Here is a 13,949-nt window from a genome sequence, read left to right as displayed (position 1 = left end):
CCGTATTTTCTAGCCACTTTGAAGGCCTTGTATGCACTTTAGGACACAAAACAAAGGCCCTAGACCTCCTTACAACCCTTGCCGTGGCCTTTCCCCTTCTTTCCTTCCCTTGCCGTGCAAGGGGGGGCATTTTTGTCCAAAGTTATGCACTTAAACCCTATTTCCCTTTCTAAATAAACCCTAGCCGCACCTTGCAGCCATGTCCCTTTTAATTTCTGATTTAATTTCCTAATTCTAGAAGCTTTTAACTTAATTTTAATTAACCAACATAACTTAGGGTTTTAATTTCTGAAACCCTATATTTTCTACCACTTAGCCGCACCCTAGGATCACTTTTCATTCATTCTTCAATCCCACACATCCCTGCCGCAGCCACCATCCCCTTTCCCCTTCAATCTGCCATTTTTCCATCAATTCCAGCACCTTCCACTCTCTGCCGCAGCACCACCATCCATTCCCCCCACCATTCCACACCTCCATACACCACCCACACCCCTTGCCGGAACCCTTTACCACCCTAAACCCATCTACAACCCAGAAAATCATCCAAAAACACCCCAAACCATCTGTGCCGCAGCAAGGAGAAGAAGAGAGAGGAGCTTAAATGTGCAGAAATTCAAGTGGATTCCTTGGGCGTTTTAGGTGTAATCAATCTTTTGTTCTTTATGTTTAATTTCAATTTTGTTTCTCTTTCTGTGAACATGAGAGGCTAAATCCCTAGTTAGCTAGGGGGTGATTCAAAACCATGTTTATGCTTGCAATATAAATTGATTACCTTCGGTTGGAATTTCATGAGTTGTGGATTCAATTTGTTTAACTGCTTGATTGATAACTTATTTGTGTATGTTTATTGAGAGTGCACGCTTAGTTTTCATGCATGAATATGATGCTAGAATATAAGTGAGTTTCACCTAATAGTTACAAACTTATATTCACAAGTAGTGGAGGTTGCTTATAAACAATCGTGTTAAATGAATTCTTGGCACTAGTTTCATGCTCATCATAGTAACGAATGCCTCGTCAACACTTATAGTTTTCATGTTGCTTAATGATCTTTGATTGTATCTTTATTGTGCCTTTCACGTAAAGGACTTTTGGAGAATGTTTTGAATTGCGTATGCGCTGTCCCATCCAATTCATTAACTTAAGGAGAACTTGAAGGTTAATTTAAGCGAACCTAATTAACCCGGGGTGTTGAGTTTCATAATTCATCGAAAGACCAACTGAAAATCATCTTGTATGCAAGTGTAACATGTGTGGAGAAAAACCTTCTAGCTAGCACTCCATCCATATTTTCATCAAATTCGTATTTACATTCTGTCTTTATTACAATCTATGCACTTTGTTTAATTTCGTCAAAAACTAAATCCCCCTTTACTTTAGTGTTCAATTTAGTTAGAAAGTGTCTTAGTTTGTGTTTCTAAGTGTTTTGATTCAATTTATCACCCAAATTCGTCCAAATTAGCGTAAGTGCTCAAAACTGCCCAGATTGTGTTTTTAAGGCAGTTTTGAGTGTGTTGGTGCTGTTTTGAGTCTTTTGGTTTGTTTAGTGTTTTAAGTGTTTAGTTTTGCATTCTTTGAGTCTAGTTTAGTGTTTTAACCTTTGTTTTACGTTTTTGAGTCAGTTTTCAAGTGATTTAGCAATCCCTCCTAATCCCCGGTTTAGAACGATCCCTACTTATACATATACTACAATTGTCAAAAGAGGGTTTTAATTTGTGTGCTTATATATTTCGCATCAGCTCCTACCAATTGAACGTCAAATTCTCGATGCCTCGGCGGGTGGAGCATTGGTGGACAAGACGCCCATGGCTGCCAAGGTCTTGATTGCTAATCGAGCGTTGAACGCTCAACAATACAAAGGAGTAGGCCAAAGAGGACCCCCACGGCAGCAAGTCCATGAGGTAAGTTCCACACCCGACATTCATTCACAATTAGCTAATCTTACTTCCATTGTGTCTCAGATGGCCGAAGGAATGAGGATGCAAGGACCAATTGTATGCGGCGTGTGTTCGATCCAAGGACATGCTTCTGAGAAGTGTCCACAACTAATTGAAAATGGTGGATGGGAAAGCGCAAATGCAATTGGATTTCAAGGCCAAAACCAACCAAGGAACGATCCATATTCTAACACATATAATCCAGGTTGGAGAGACCACCCAAACTTCAAGTGGAGGGAGCCCCAACAGCCACCACAACAAGGAGGCTTTAGACAACAACCTCCGGGGTTCTTCACTAAGCCATATGCACCCACACATGCTCCACAACAATCTGCCCCAAATGCATCAGGTACATCCCTAGACAATGATACACTTCTTAAGTTACTAACTAATTTGTCTCAGGGGCAAGAGAATCAAGCCAAAGCCATGCAAAATTAAGACAAGAGGGTGGATCAATTGGAGAAACAAATTGGGCAGATTGCAGATTTTGTAGGGAAGTTTCGTGACCAAGGCCAACTTCCAAGTTCTACTATTCCAAACCCAAAGGGAGGCTTCGAAAGTGCAAAGGGTAAGAATGTGTCAAATTCGGTTCCTACTAATGTTTTTCCTTCGAATGTGCCTTTTCCTAGTAGGTTTATGCAAACAAAGAAAGAAGAAGCTGAGAAGGACATCCTTGAGACATTTAGGAAAGTTCAAGTTAACATACCCCTTTTGGATGCAATTAAGCAAGTCCCGAGATATGCCAAGTTCTTAAAGGAGCTTTGCACCACTAGGAAGAGGATGTCGACCAAGGAGGTGGTAAAGGTAGGTGAAAATGTCTCCGCCATTTTGCAACGCAAACTACCCCTCAAATGCAAAGATCCGGGTAATTTTACCATTCCTTGTGTCATAGGTAACACTCGTTTTGAATCTGCCATGCTAGACCTAGGTGCCTTTATAAATGTCATGCCATATTCAATTTATGCATCTATGAACCTAGGAGTATTGAAAAATGATGGTGTAATCATACAATTGGCCGATAGATCTAATGCCTATCCAAAGGGACTTTTGGAAGATGTGTTAGTGCAGGTTAATCATTTAATCTTTCTGGCGGATTTCTATGTGCTCGAGATGGATGAATCTGACCATGCCCCTGAAGGATTATTTTGGAAGATGACATGTTCATTTAAGCAACATCATTAGCATGCAATTAACAAATTAAAGGCGGAATCATGCTAGCATGCACTTAAAAACAAAACATTACCCATGAATGTTCAAAGCCTAGTAAAATGGTGAACCAATAATCAACTCAAAACAAAGTGAGTTGAAATATATACCTTTGTAGATTCCTCTTTGTATTTAAACAAAGGCTAATCACCCAAAGAGAGGGCCTTCATTCCTTGCATCTTAGATCTATGGATTTGGATGGATGAAAAAGGTTTCTCCAAAGTTCCCAAAATTGAGAACCTCTAATGATTCATCACCAAGGCATAATGAAGAAGAAATGAGTGACCTTGGAGGAGTTTGATTGCTAGATGATCCCTCCAAGGTGGCCAAAATTTTAGAGAGAAAGGAGAGCTTGTGTTCTCATCCTTTCCCCAAAAACAACCCTTAATGAATTTTAGGCTATAAAGTCCTTTATATAGTCCCTTCAAATAAGTGACCTAATGGACCAAAAGCCCTATTCTTCTAACATGGCCGGCCTATAGGGTTTATTGGGCTTTCAAGCCCTTTGTTTATTCAAGTTGTCATACAACTTGAGTTAATGGGCTTGACATTCAAATCCCATTGGGCCTTGCGGCCCAAAACTAACCCGAGGTTTTTAACGAACTTATTCGTTTGATTAATTAACATATTAATTAATCCTAGCCTTAGATAAATAATTAAACCATTTAATTATTCTTACTCATCTCCATTGTTTCTTCAAACTCTACCTTACTCGGTGAACGATCCATTAGGTTCCTTTTAGCGAGGCAGTGGGCGATTAAAACTTTTTCTAATCGATTGTGAATTGAAACTTACTTTCAATTCTCCCGTTAGTGATAATACACTTTTAGGGCTACCACAAACCATGGTTGACGCCTAGCAGCATGTCATGGTTACCCAAGCTAATCAGAAGAGGTGGAGAACCTATTTAGTTTTAGGATTACAAATGCAATACGGTCTTTCTCTAATACAATACTCTTGACCACATTGTTTGGTTTGATAGTTTATTCATGTCTACTATCCAATGTGAGTCTTGTGCTTATATGATTACCTTGAATGTGATTTGGAACACATTCCTAAATCTCATTCATACTTTGGCCAAAGATTCTTAATCATATCATAGAGTATTCTCCCTCAAACAGTTTGAAGGTTAAAAATCCCTTGTTGCGCATTCACTTGCCTCCATGGCTAAGTGGCTTAACCCCAACGATACCGTGGACACCCTCTTGATGGAGTGACTTTGACATAATCAAAGATTAAGGACCTAACCACAAGACAACTGTGATGCCTCAGGTCAAAAGACTAATTTGCATTATCCCAACCATGAGTTCTCATGTGACATGAATATGAGAACTCTTCGTTGATCGTGTTCAGTGAACTCATTCTCTATTGAGCACCTACGTACTTGTCTTGATGTCACACACACCAATGACTCGAGACTAGTCACTCTCTCTGAGAGAAGACATAGCACGTACTGATCTTAACGGACTGTCAATGCCCAATTGACAATCCTATGATCAGGAACGTTTAGGATGTGTCAACGAAAGAATGGTCTCATGAATCTAACTTCTTTAGATCGCATTCTTCCAATCACATATTCCTTGGACTTATTGTTTAAGCATATAACATTTATATGAGACGGCTCAAACAATAATCTTTGCCCTTTACATTTAAACTACATTAGTTTAACTTTGTGAAATGTCCGTAAAGTATCATCATATGATTGGTTTTAGGGCACATTTCCAACGGCCCCTTCATGGACAATCCTCCTTGGCCGACCATTCATGAAGACGGCTCGGACGAAGATTGATGTGTTTAATGGAACTTTGTCCATGGAATTTAATGGGGAAGTTGTTAATTTTAGTCTTTCTGATTCTATTAAGTATCCTAGTGAGGATCATTCATGTTTCTCCATTGATATAATTGACTCTTTGGCGCAGGGATACCTTGAAGAGTTGAACGCCGATGCACTTGAAAATGTCATTACACGAAGCATGGAACTCAAAACCAAGGGAGGGGGACTGTTGTTAGCCCACGGCACACACACTCCATTGCATGCCGTGCCTCCTAGTGAGGAATGCATTGAGTTGGTTGTTGTCCTTGAGTTATTGCCTAGGCACTATGGTAAGTTGCTTCCATCCATAGTTCAGGCACCTACCCTTGATCTCAAACCACTACCTAGCCATTTGAAGTACATTTTCTTGGGGGAAAATGAGACCTTACCTGCCATTATTTCCTCATCACTCACGGCTCAAGAGGAGGAGAAACTAGTGCGTGTTTTGAAGGAGTTCAAATCTGCCCTAGGTTGGACCTTGGCCGATATCAAAGGAATTAGTCCCACAACATGTATGCATCACATATTTCTTGAGGAGGGGGCCAAACCAACTAGAGAGGCTCAACGCCGTCTCAACCCTCCGATAATGGAAGTGGTGAAAAAGGAGATAATCAAACTACTTGATTATGGAGTGATTTACCCCATTTCCGATAGCCGTTGGGTTTCACCTATCCAATGTGTTCCCAAGAAATCTGGAGTGACGATTATGGAGAATGCAAAGAATGAGCTTGTGCCCACCCGAATCCAAACCGGTTGGCGTGTATGCATTGATTATAGGAAGATAAACGCCACCACAAGGAATGACCACTTCCCATTGCCGTTCCTAGATCAAATGCTTGAGAGGTTAGCGGGTCATTCATTTTATTGTTTTCTTGATGGATATTCTGGTTATAATCAAATTGTTATTGCCCCGGATGATCAAGAAAAGACCACTTTTACTTGTCCCTTTGGAACGTTTGCATATCGACGCATGCCATTCGGTTTGTGCAATGCTCCTGCCACGTTTCAAAGGTGTATGGTTAGCATATTTTCTGATTATGTTGAGCGAATTATTGAGATATTCATGGATGACTTTAGTGTGTTTGGTGATTCCTTTGATCATTGTTTGGCTAATCTCACTTTAATTTTGAAACGTTGTGTTGAAACAAACCTTGTGTTAAATTGGGAGAAATGTCACTTTATGGTTAAACAAGGTATTGTTTTAGGTCATATAATATCTGAAAAAGGAATTGAAGTTGATAAGTCTAAAATAGATCTTGTACGCTACTTACCCTCTCCTACTTCGGTGAGAGAGGTTCGTTCTTTTCTTGGTCATGCAGGATTCTATCGACGATTTATCAAGGACTTTTCCAAGATTGCACAACCCTTATGCCGTCTCCTTCAAAAGGATGTACCTTTCGAGTTCAACGAGGCGTGTGAGAAAGCATTCAACCATCTCAAGGACCTCCTCACCACGGCACCAATCATCACTCCACCAGATTGGTCCATTCCCTTTGAATTGATGTGTGATGCATCGGATTATGCCCTTGGAGCTGTTTTGGGCCAAAGGAAAAACAAACAGCCACATGTTATTTATTATGCTTCACGCACTTTAAATGATGCTCAATTGAATTATTCTACAACTGAAAAGGAACTTTTGGCGGTTGTATTTGCATTAGATAAGTTTAGATCATATCTAATTGGTACTAAAGTAATTGTTTTCACTGACCATGCAGCCTTGAAGTATCTTCTCACCAAAAAGGAGGCCAAACCAAGGCTCATTCGTTGGATGCTCCTACTTCAAGAATTCGACATTGAAATTAGGGATAAAAAGGGATGTGAAAACGTGGTGGCTGACCACTTAAGTCGAATGGTGCGTGAAGAAGAAGCCCTTCCCATTTCAGAAACGTTTCTGGATGAACAACTTCTGTCCGTTGAGGTAAGTACCCCTTGGTATGCCGATTTGGTCAATTTTTTGGTGTCTAAGCAAGTTCCTAACACCTTAAGCAAGGCCCAACGTGATAAACTAAAAACGGATGCACGTTTTTATGTTTGGGACGACCCTTATTTGTGGAAAATTTGCCCGGATCAGATTGTGCGTCGTTGTGTTCATGAATCTGAGTTTAATTCCATTTTGAGTTTTTGCCATACATATGCATGTGGTGGACACTTTGGCACACAACGAACAACGTTTAAGGTTCTTGAAAGTGATTTTTATTGGCCTACATTGTTTAGAGATGCTAGGGCGTTTTGCTTAACATGTGATCGTTGTCAAAGGACAGGAAATTTAGGCCAAAGAGACCAAATGCCGCAAACCCCAATCCTTGTTGTTGAAATATTTGATGTTTGGGGTATTGATTTTATGGGTCCTTTCCCTATCTCTTTTGGTTTTACTTACATTTTACTTGTCGTTGATTTTGTGTCAATGTGGGTGGAAGCTAAAGCCACCCGAACTAACAATTCTAGAGTTGTTGCAGATTTTGTAAAATCTAACATTTTCTCTAGATTTGGGATGCCTCGAGTGCTCATAAGCGATGGTGGGTCTCATTTTTGCAACCGCACCATTGCGGCGTTGCTTAAGAAGTATAACGTGATGCATAAGGTTTCCACACCTTATCACCCCCAAACCAGTGGCCAAGCCGAAGTTTCAAACCGAGAAATAAAGCAAATCTTGGAAAAGACCGTTGGGCCAAATAGAAAAGATTGGGGCTTGCGGTTGGAAGATGCATTGTGGGCGTATCGAACGGCTTACAAAATGCCCATTGGTATGTCTCCATTTCGGCTAGTCTATGGCAAGCCATGCCATCTACCCGTGGAGCTTGAACACAAGGCACATTGGGCGGTCAAGACCTTCAATATGGATGTGGACACGGCTGGAAACCATCGGAAGCTACAATTGAGCGAGCTTGAAGAGATTAGGCATGAGGCGTATGAGAATGCCCGGATTTACATAGAGAAGACCAAGGCTGTCCATGACAAGATGATTAGAGGCAAAACCTTCTCAATCGGGCAGAAAGTGTTGTTATTTAATTCTCGTCTTCGGTTATTCCCCGGTAAGTTACGTTCTAAGTGGGTTGGTCCATTTGTTATCACTAATGTTTTTGTGCATGGTGCAGTCCAAATACAAAGTTTGAAAACTGGACAAGAATTCAAGGTGAATGGCCATAGGTTGAAACCCTACTACGAGAACTTTGTTGAGCATGTTGTGGATGAGATCCCATTGCATGCCGTGGGCTCCAATGGGGAATGAGCATACTGTCGTCCGGCTGCAAGACGTTAAAGCAAGCGCTTCGTGGGAGGCAACCCATGCAATCACCAAGGAGAGGATGGCATTTACACTCCATAACCAGATTTGCGTCCCTAGCCCCTTCTCTTTGTTATTTACATTCTGCCATGCTTAGTGTGTTTAGTTGCTGTTTGTGTGTTTACTTTTGTTTGGTGTGATGTTAGGCTTGAAACATTGAGGACAATGTTTGATTTAAGTGTGGGGGGGTAACTAAGTGTGTTGATGCAAATTCGTGGGATTTTATCACCCATAACTTCTAATGTTGTTCCTTGCTGTTTTTAAGTGTTTTTAAGCTATTTTAGAGTGTTTTAGTGTGTGTTGACTTAAAAATCCGAAAAACCCATAAAAATTTGAAAAATTGTGTTGAAAAACCCAAAAAGAGTTGTTTTTGTGTGTTTGTTTGTGTCGTAGGTTACCTTCCAACACAATGATGAGGATTTGGTTTTTAATTGCATGATGGTCAAAGAAAGTTACAAACATGGATGGACGTTTGATATACTCTTTGGTTTATGCTTGGTTGTAGTTATTGTTTACGAATTCACATGTAATCACAAGGGAAAATTAGTTTTTGTAACATGCTTGAAGGAATGAACTCAAACTAACGCTACATCCCTGTGAGACTTGAGCCTAAACGTTTATTTGGAGAGTAATAATCTGTGCATCATTGTTTTCTAAAGTTGTTGCATGATCTCATTATTCTTTGCTTGGTTACTACTTACAAGGCGTTTCATCACTTAGTTCCAAATGCTAGAACTCATGCCCATTTCATTCAAAGCATGTTATTGATTTGCATAACACATATTCAAGATGAAGTTGTGTAGTGACCACCATCAAAGCCAAATAGCCGTGTGCCCTTAATTCATTATGTGTTTAAGTTTAACCCCATTGAGCCGTGTTAGCCCATGTTCTTTGTTAACCCATATTATCTTCACCTGGCCTAGATTAGGACCATCCTTACCCTTGTTCTTGAAGCATAGTAAGCACGACTAAAAATGAATTCCTTTTGATCAATGTGTTGCAGAAAATAAGTGTGGGGGAAGGATGATGGATGTGAGTTTATGTGCCATAGGCACTGTCACATCCCGGCCCGGGGGGCACCACTTCCCGGGCCCGATCCACCGCCGTAGCACGATATTGTCCGCTTTGGGCCCCGACCACGCCCTCACGGTTTTGTTTTTGGGAACTCACACGAGAACTTCCCGATGGGTCACCCATCCTAGGAATGCTCTCGCGCGCTACTCGCTTAACTTCGGAGTTCCCATGGAACCCGAAGCCAGTGAGCTCCCAAAAGGCCTCGTGCTAGGTAGGGATGGGATATACATTTAAGGATCACCCCTGGGCGATGTGGGATGTCACAGGCACGGCTAGAAAAAAAAAAAGAAAGAAAAGAAAAAAAAAAGTTGTGAAAAAAAAAAAAAAGTGAAAAAAAGAGTTGAAAAGAGGTGAAAAGAGTTTCAAAGTATTGTTTGTTGAAGTAAGGGTCCAAAACAATGAATTAGGCCCTAAGAGTTGTTTGAATCTCCCCTGTTTGTCTAAAAGTTGATTTCTGCATTCTAAGGGAATTCTAGGTCTTAATTTCATTACTTTGCTTGCTATTGCTTAAAGAACTTTTGTTTATCCCTATCTTTCCTTGTTAGCCAATACCCCAAGCCCCATTACAACCCTTTACTTCTATCTTGAGTGTTGTGCATTTCAATTTGTGGAGTTTGAATTTGGTATGAGCATATGGTGTCACTGGTTCTCGCATCTAAGTAGTAGCATTCCATTCATGAGATCATTACTAAACATGTTTAATTACTCCAGAAATTGCTTTCTTTGTTATATCATCTGTGAGTACTAGTCTTTCATGTTTACATCAATCTTCTCACATATAACTATTGTAGGGTGTGTAGTCAGAAAATCTGAGTGAAAATTGAGTGCATAACTAGTGTGGAATTGAGGGAATTCTCTAAGGCATGTTATTACATTCAAAATGTTGTTTTAATCGATTAAATGCGAACTAGTGAATGGTGACTATGATTAAGTATGTGCTAGAGGGGAAGGAAGACTAAAAGCTATGTGAGTAATGATCTTTGACATGTCATGTTTCATTGGAAATCCCTGAGGCAAACGTTGGAAGGTTTAGGTTATGTTTTGTTTGTTTTGCTCCGTCTTGTCTTCTTTAGTTGTTTTGTTTTGCTCGAGGGCTAGCAAAAGCTAAGTGTGGGGGAATTTGATAGGAGCCTATTTAGGCGACTTAGCTAGGTTATTCTTGTGCATTTGTGCTATTATTTCCTAGTTAATATCGTATTATGATAGGAGCATATTTAGGCGACTTAGCTAGCTTATTCTTGTGCATTTGTGCTATTATTTCCTAGTTAATGTCATATTACAACTCAATTTCGTGTGTTTGTAGGTCCTAAGGGCTAAAGTACCAAGAAAGTGCATTTTGGTGCATTTTGGAGCAATTTTGGACACTATGTGGATAGCTTGCATATGGGCCAACATGGATGGACGAATTTGGAGTTCAAGAGGCTAGAAATATGATAAGAAGATGAAGAAATTAAACTCAAGACAAAATGGATAAGGAATCAGCTCAAAAGAGGAAACATTATCCAAAACCTTATCTAACCTTATCCAACCTTATCCTATCTTATCCTAACCTAATCTTGTTCCACCTTAATCCTAGCTGCAAGTGGACCTAAAAACCTAATTTCTAGAAGCCTTATCTAACCCTGAAAGGGTGCCACACCCATCCCCCTTTTATTTCTTCTAGAAAACCCAAAATCAGCCACAAAACACCTAGTTTCTAGAAGGCCCAATTTTGGACGAATTTCCTAAACCTTTTTCCTTTTGGATTCTGATTTATTAGGCCTTATTCATTGTGGATTTGGGTTATATAAATCCTTTTATGAAACGAATTGGTCCAAACCCTCTCCTAAGTGGATTTAACTCGCTTGTGCCGAACCCTAAGGCCCTAATCCATAAAATCTGCTAAGTGTAACCCTAATCTAATTAACCCTAGGACTATATAACATATTTTGAGCCACAAATTTGTACCACCCCTTATGCTATACAGAAAACACCTTGCCGCAACACCCTAGCCTCCATTCTTATCCTTCATCCACTCCATACACCTCCATACACATCTGCCGCCCCCCTACCACCCCTACCACCATAATCAGCCATCATTCATCCTCCTAAACAAGAACACACCATTCACAACCCCCAAATCCACCACCCACAACTTGTGCCGCAGCAAGGAAGAAGGAGGAAAGCCCTTAGACGTGCATGCCATTCGACTTGGAGTTGCTGGACGTTTTAGGTGTAATCTTTCTTATGATTTCAATGTTTAAATTCAATACTCTTTGTTTTGCAAGCTTGAGGAACTAATCCCCTTTTGGCTAGGGGGAATTTCGAAGCCATGGTTATATTTGCATGATGATTTGATTACTTTCAGTTGTGATTTCATGAATGGTGAATTCAATTTACTTATCTATTTTAATTAAAACTTGTTTATGTATATGAATTGAGAGTGCACACTTAATTTGCATGCATAAATATGATGCTAGGGTATAAGGAAACTTCACCTAATCGTTGGGAACTTATATTCATGAGTAGTTAAGATTGTTGGTCACAATTATGTTAAGTAAATTCTTGGCATAAGTATCATGCGCTTTCATAGTTATGAATGCCTCGTCAACACCTATGATTTCCATAGAACCTAATGATCTTTGATTGTCTTTCTATTATGCGCTTTCATATAGAAAACTTTTAAGGAATAATTTGATTGCAATGCGCTAAATCCATTCAATTCAATGACCTAAGGGAAATCTGAGAGTTAATTTAAGCGTACCTAATTAACTTGGGGTGTTGAGGTTCATAATTCATTGAATAAGCAACTGAAGATTGTGTTGTATGCAAGTATGCCATGTGTGGAGAAAAACCTCCTAGCCATCTCACCATCCACCTAATTCTATCAATTTCGCCCAAATCTGCCTAGTTTACATATTTGTTTTGTTTGCTTGATTTTCGTCCAAAACCAAATCCCCACTTGTCTTAGAGTGTCTAATTAGTTCAATTATGTTTTAGAGTGTGTTTTTAAGAGTTTTGAGTCAAGTTAGAACCAAATTTCGTCCAAATTTGTGTTTAGGTTCAAAACTGCCCAGTTTGTGTTTTTGGGCAGTTTTGAGTGTTTTTTGGCTATTTTGAGTCTTGTGAACTTGTTTTGAGTTTTCTTTAAGTGAGTTAAGTGTTTTAAAGGCTAATTTTAGTTATTTGAGTCAGTTTAAGGTATTTAGCAATCCCTCATAATCCCCAGTGTAAGAACGATCCCTACTTATTCATATGCTATAATTGTCAAAAGAGGGTTAATTTGTGTGTTAAGTTAATTTTCGCATCAGTATGATGTCATCCAATCCACTAACTTAAGGGAAATCTGAGGGTTAATTAGTGATGTCACGGTTAATCTGGGGTGTTGAGGTTCATGGTTTATCGAAAAAGCAACTGGAAATCAATTTATGTTTGAATGTATCTTGTGTGGAGAAGTATCCCTTGGCTATCCCATCATCCATTGATCTTTCTTAAATTCGTCCAAAAGCTATTTTTAAGTTTTAAGTTTTAAGTTACTTGTTCCAAATCTGTCCAAAAGAGTCTTTTTGAGTCTTTAGAGTCAAAACTAAGTGTATTTTCGTCCAAATTAAGTCCTAGAGTCTAAATTGAGTCTTTTTGGTTGTTTTGAGTTGTTTTGAGTCTTTAAAGTTTGTTTTGAGTCATACAAGTTAGTAAGAGTCTTGTGAGTTTATTTAAAGTGTTTTAAAGCATATTTTCACATCTTTGAGTCAATTTTCATTAGATTAGCAATCCCTCCTAATCCCCGGCCTTGAACGATCCCTACTTATATCTATACTACAATTGTCAAAAAGAGGGTTTAATTTGTGTGCTATCTTTTATCACATCAAATTTTTGGGGCCGTTGCCGGGGATTAGCAATTTTGCTAATCCCCCGTTGTTTCCTTTTGTTTCTTTTTGTTTTCTTTTTGTTTTAGCTACTGACCTAGTTTCTTTTCTTATTTGTAGGTAGTAGTTTATGACTCGTAGTTCTCAACCTATAAGTGCAAACATCTTGGATTTTGACGACGATTTTGAGCGCACTTTGAGAAAGAAGAAGAAGAACCCAGAACTTCACCCATCAAGTTCTAGTTCGACTCCCAACCTTGAGGAGGAAGAAGAGCCCACGACAAGGGAGGAAGAAACCATGGCAGCGGACAATCGTAAATCAAGGAGCTTTCTGCCTCAGGAATGGACAATGCCGCACTCTTATGCATCCAATACCCAATGGCGGCTCAAGACAAAACCGATGAATTTGAATTGAAGTCAAGTTTGTTGCACCACATTCCGAAGTTCCATGGATTGTCCATGGAGGATCCCAACAAGCATTTGAAAGAGTTCGAGGTGGTATGTTCGAGCATGACTCCAATCAATGTTGATGGTAATATTTTAAAGATGAAGGCTTTCCCTTTCTCACTATTGGAGAAGGCCAAAGATTGGTTATACGACTTAGCACCCGGAACAGTCACTTCTTAGGAGAGCATGAAGAGGGCGTTTCTTGAAAAGTTCTTTCCTACTTCAAGAGTCATTCTCTTGAGAAAGAAGATTAGCGGAATTCAACAAAGTCAGGGGGAGTCTTTTCCAACATACTATGAGCGTTTTAAAACCCTTGTTGCATCATGTCCTCAACATCAAAT

The sequence above is a fragment of a genome, unplaced genomic scaffold, assembly GCF_019419815.1.
Source record: "Pyrus x bretschneideri cultivar Hongxiangsu unplaced genomic scaffold, Pyrus_bretschneideri_v1 Contig30, whole genome shotgun sequence".
Lineage (NCBI taxonomy): Eukaryota > Viridiplantae > Streptophyta > Magnoliopsida > Rosales > Rosaceae > Pyrus > Pyrus x bretschneideri.
Note: the sequence above shows the minus strand (reverse complement) of the source record.